The sequence below is a fragment of the Ochotona curzoniae genome, unplaced genomic scaffold, assembly GCF_017591425.1.
Source record: "Ochotona curzoniae isolate NIBS_2020 unplaced genomic scaffold, NIBS_Ocur_1.0 contig_291, whole genome shotgun sequence".
In the NCBI taxonomy this organism is placed as follows: Eukaryota; Metazoa; Chordata; class Mammalia; order Lagomorpha; family Ochotonidae; genus Ochotona; species Ochotona curzoniae.
This window is the reverse complement of record NW_024465649.1, coordinates 13914753-13920610: the sequence shown is the minus strand read 5'-3', so window position 1 is coordinate 13920610 and position 5858 is coordinate 13914753.

Genomic DNA, 5858 nt, shown 5'->3' with positions numbered 1-5858 from the left:
TCTTTGTTTTACTCCTCTCACATTTTAGACTCACAAAACATCTTCAAGCTCCACGAGGATTAAACAGAGATAATTTAGTATCATATGCATACTGCATCTTTTTTTTCTTATCCAGAAAAACAGGAGGGCCAATAAGTAAGAAAAGAAAACCATGGGTGTTTTAGTAGTACCTGCTGGGCAAAAAAAATGCATAAAAATAGGTGTGAAACATCCAATAATGTGAAATTAAAATAGTTGCAATGGTTAAATGGTTGTAAATTTTTAAAAATAGATTCTTAAGTAGATTAAGAGAAAAAAACTCAAAAATAAAACCAGAGACCAAAAACAACAAACCACTACAACTGATAGCACAGAAACAAAATCACTGGGAGCTATAATGAACAATCACAGGCCAAAAGACTGGAAAACCTAAAAGAAATGGATGAATTTCTTCCTGTATACATGTAACTTACCAAAATGGAATAAACAAGATACATAACACCTGAGCTGAATGATAATGAGACTTAATCTGTAACAAAAAATATCCCAAAAAAGAAAGGCCCAGTGATGAATTCTAGCGCTTTTAAGTAAGCACTCACAACAACTTTCAAGTCATTCCTAAAAAAGCTGAAGGGGGAAATCCTAGTAAATCCATTTTTAGACTGTGATTCCAAAACCAGACAAGGACACAAAAGCAAAAATAAATCTGTAGACCCAAAATCTGATGAATATACTCAGATGCAAAAACTGGCAACAAAGCACTTGCAAATCAAGTCTAAGAGCTCAGCAAAAAAAGTCATCTACCCAGATTAAATCTGATTTATTCTAGGGATGCAAAACTGGTTCAACATATGGCAAGCAATAAACTGTATCAGCAGAATAAAAATCAAATGATTGTCTTGATAGACACAGAAACAAATAGCATCTGACAGAATTCAACATCCATCCAGAGTAAAACACTTGAAAAATGCCTCAATTTTAAAAAGCTACATATAAAAAGTTCACAGCCAGCATCACACTGACAGGGAGAAAGCATTTTCTCTAAGACTTCGGACATACATACATATTCTCACCACTCTCAGGTAACAAAAACAAAGCCAGACAAATGAATTTGTACCAAAGAAGCTTCCACTCAGGAAAGGATACAACAACAGAGGGAAGAGACAACTTACAGAAAATGCTCACAAACTAATTATCTGAGTCAATTAATACCTAGAGTCTATAAAGAACAACAAAGAAACAGACAAAATACATGAACATTAAAAGCAGAAATGGCCAACAAATACATGAAAAAATGCTCAGGGAAATATGGAGCAAAACCACAATGAGACATCTCATGCCACAGAGAAAGGCTATTTCCTTTTAAAGATTCATTATTTTTATTTGAAAGGCAGATTTTTAAGAGAATAAAGGAGTGACAGAGAGAGAGGTCCCTCATCTACTGCTCACTCCCCAAATGGCTGCAACATTACAGTTGAGCTATCTGAAGCTGTGAACCAGGAGATTCTTCCCGGTCTCCCACATAGGTGCAGGCACCCATGGCCTTGAGCCACAAGCAGGGAGCTGGAGGGAAGCAGAGCAAGCCAAGGTACCGGCCAGCATGCTGCCAGCACTTGCAGGTGGAGGATTATTAGTCTGCAATGTCATGCTAGGATGACTACTGTGAAAAATAAAAATAAATACTTGTGGGGCCCTCAGTGTAGCACAGCGTGTCAAGCCCACCACATGCAACATCAGCATCCAATGTGGGTGTCTTAGTTCCAGTCTCTCCTGCTTCATGCTCGTCCATTCCTGAAAACAAGCTTGGTCCAGCCTGGTCCATGACAACCACTTGGGAAGTGAATCAGAAGATGGAAGATTTCTTTCTGTCTTCCCACCTCTGTAATTCTATCTTTCAAGTAAATAAATAAATCTTTAAAATAAATACTTGCAAGGATGTACAGAAAAAGGAATCCTTTTATGCTGTGGCAAAAATACAAATCAGGTATAGTTTTTAGGAACAGCAATATAAAGGTTAGTTAAAAAAAACTAAAAGTAAGACAAACATTATGGCACAGGTAGTTAAGTCACTGCCTGGGATGTCCACATGCCATCTTGAAGTGCTTGGTTGTGGGAGAGAATCCCTGGATTTCTGCCTGCTGCCTGATCCATGGCCTACCTGCCCAGAACCTGAGGCACAGCTTCCAGCCATGTGTGCAGAATGTGACCTGTAATGTGACTGGAAGGTGTAAAGGTGTGCCTTCTAGCCAATGACAGTGTCACTGTTGGGTGGGGGGACTGTCAGGACCGCCCTTCTGTCTTCCCTTTTTCCTAGTCTATAGAAGTTGGTACTAAACTGGCATGTTCCATCGAACTATCCCAGGTAGTTCTGCAGCCAAAGAACACTGTCACCTCAACCCCTTGGTGGTCTCGGGGCCTGCTGGCAGGAAATTCCCCCAAGACTTGGCATAAAAGCATGCCTCCACTTTCAAACTACCTTCCTACTAATGTGTCTAGGAGGCAACAGAAAACAGCCCTAGTATTTAAGTTCCCATCATCCACGTTTAGGAACCAGATGTTATTCCTGGATCCTGGCTTCAGCCTGGTCCAGTCCTAGCTGTTGCAGATAACTGGGAAGTGAACCAGGGGATGAAAGCCCTCATTCCCTCTACTCTGCTCTCAGGGTTTAAGCCTTGCCAGCAGATCCCAAGGTCACCGAAGTCGAGGAACCAACGGAGACAGGCTGGTGAGGCATGTCTATTCAGCACAAGTTCCAGGTTTTTAAAGGTTAAGAAAGGGAGGGTAGGAGAGAGTTTTCAGGTGGTCCCTCCACCCAATGACACTGTGACTGGATAAAAGGCATGCCTAATCCTGCTGACCTTCCAATCATGTCAGAGGTCACATTCCATATACAAGGTTGGAAGTATCTTGGGCCAGGGCAGGTAAGCTCTAAGCCATGCCCACTGGGTAGCAGGCAGAAACCTGGGGGCAACTGTCCACACTCGGCCTTTTTTTTTCTTCAATATTTGTTTTTATTGAAAGGCAGATTTACAGAGAGAAGGAGAGACAAAGAGAAAGATCTATCTGCCAATTCACTCCTCAAGGAGCCACAATGGCTGGAGCTGACATGATCCAAAGCCAGGAGCCAAGAGCCTCTTCCAGGTTTCCCACACGGGTGCAGGGTCCCAAGGCTTTAGGCTGTCCTTGACTGCTTTCCTGGGCCACAAGCAGGGAGTTGGATAGGAAGTAGAGCAGCTGGGACACAAACCAGCAGACATAGAGATCCTGGCACATCCAAGCAAAGGACTATAGCCACTAGGCTACTGTGCCGGGCACTGTTAGTCTGCCTTTCAAAAGAAAAAGAAAAAAGGAAAAATAGGACCCCATAAGACCCAGCTATTCCAAGAAAATGAAGTCAGCCCATCAAAGATGTATCTGTATCTCCATCTTTTTTAAAATTTATTTTATTTTTATTGGAATGTTAGATATATAGAGAGGAAGATCTTCTGTTTTATCATTCACTCCTCAAGCAGCCATAAAAGCCTCTGACTGCTTTCCCAGGACACAAGCAGAGAGATGAATGGGAAGCAGGGCTGCCAAGATTAGAACTGGCACCCATATGGGATCCTGGCGCATTCAAGGCAAGGACTTCAATCACTAGGCTACTGTGCCGGGCCCTATTTCCATTTTTATTGCAGAACTATTCACAATCAAAATAACGTCAGCCTAAATGTCCACTGACGGATGAACGGATAATGAAAATAAGGCATGTATGCACATACATATGTAAACACACACAATGGAATGTTATTCAGGCATTATAAATGTCATTACGGCATTTGCAGCAATATGGATAGAACTGGATGTTTTGGTTAAATGAAAAAAGCCACATATAGAAAGACAAGTTTTCCACTTTCTTTTTTCTTCTAATTTTAAAAGAGATAACATTTATTTTTATTTCCAAGGCAGAGTTACAGAGAGAAGAGACAGATTTGCCATTCACTGGTTCACTTCCCAAATGGCAGCAACTGCGGGAGCTGAGCTGATTCAAAGCCAAAAGAGAGTCTCCTCCAGGTCTCCCATGTCTGCTGCTTTTCCAGGCACATTAACAGGGAGCTGGATCAGAAATGAGCAGCTGGGACTTGCACCGGCACACTGGTACCTCAGCTAGAAACTCGGTCAGCTGTGCCATGGAACCGGTCCCATGAGCATCGTGCTTTCTGAGCGGAACTTTACAAGAAGTTTGATTTGAACCTGGAATAGTGAATTCTAGAGCACGGGAAGGGTGGAGGGGGAGGGACAGAGGTTGGATAGGGACAACTGCAGTTCACAGCAGTATAGACTTTACTATGATCTACACAAGTTAGTCTGTAAGCTGCAAACATAAAGATAAGGAAATGGTCATAACTGCCACATTTTATCAGCATACTCTATAATACTACACTTGTAAGCAATTAAAAAAAAATCCATGGAGATTTTTCATGCTCACTCCAGACTCACCAACCTCCAGGAACCTCTACAAAACCTTCCAACCCTGGCAGGGAGTTTTATAAGAGCTTCACTACGTATCAAACACAAGTGATTAAAAAAATTCACTGCTCCTCCCCCCCAACTGAGGTTGGGGTTTAAAGTCCCAACCCCAATCACACTTCCCTCCTTTCTGGGGATCGAACCTCACTGTGGAGTAACTTTGTGGTTACTAGCCATTGGCCATATGAAAAAACACACTACTGAAGATTGTAGGGATTTGAGAAATGATAGGCCAGGAAACAGAAACAAAAAGCAAACATTTAGAAGAAGTCAAAGAAGCGGCAGGTGGAGAACGTGTGTGGTAGAGCGCTTCCAGAAGGCTGGTCATAGTCTTAATCTGGCGCTGGTGACACCAGTACATCTTCCTTAAGAAGAGTCACCGAGTTGCAGATCTGTCATTTATGCACTTTGCTTCATGTATGGCAGTTTTCAATGACAGGTCAGTGAAGGAGCAGTCCTTCTGAAGCAGCAGCACAGGGACACACATCTCTTCTACTATTACCAAATTCTCTTACCCTGCAGCCAGAACTTCATCTCCAACATCAGCACCAAGTTGACCCCAGGACTGTGGACGAACTGGAAATGCGGGTCTGACTCGGCCCAGTGAAGCCTTAAGCTTCTAGGAGACACCCACTACAGGGTCTTGATGTTACAGATACTGGAAATCTGGAATACGCACACTAACCGGACCAAGTGCCATGTCCAGGAGCAGCAAAATTCAGCAACACGGAGCCAGGAGCACACGATGCTAAGTCGTCATATACTTCTTTCATTCAATTCTTACAAGAGGGGCCACCTCTACCTGAGATGCCAGCATCCTATATGGATGCCAGGTCCAGCCCTGCATGCTCCAATTCCAATCCAGGCCCTGCTAATGAGCGTGGGAAACAGCGCAAGATGGCCCATTGCTTGGCCCCTGCCACCCACACAGAAGACATGGATGAAGTTTAGGTTCCCGGATTTTGCTGGTCACTTGTGGCCATTTAGGGAGTGAACCAGCTGATGAGTTCTGTTTCTCTCTGACTGTGACTCTGCCTCTCACATAAGCAAATCCAAGTAAAATAAAATTCCTACAACTCTAGAATAATGCCAATCAACCGGAAGTGTACGACTGTATTTGCTAAACGTAGATGATTTATTAGCACTTCGAGCTGACAACTTGTCAATTTAGCCTGCAGTCAGATGCCAGACTGCTCTGAACCCTTCATTTCCTTATCTATAAAATAAAGATTATTGTATTTTCATTTTATTGCACCAATATTTACTAAGCACCCACTGTTCTAAGAAAAGGTAAATTAGTAAGTCCACACTCTACCACCACTGCCTCACAAATACTTGTGAGAGGCAGTGGTTTTACCTTTTAAAAAATT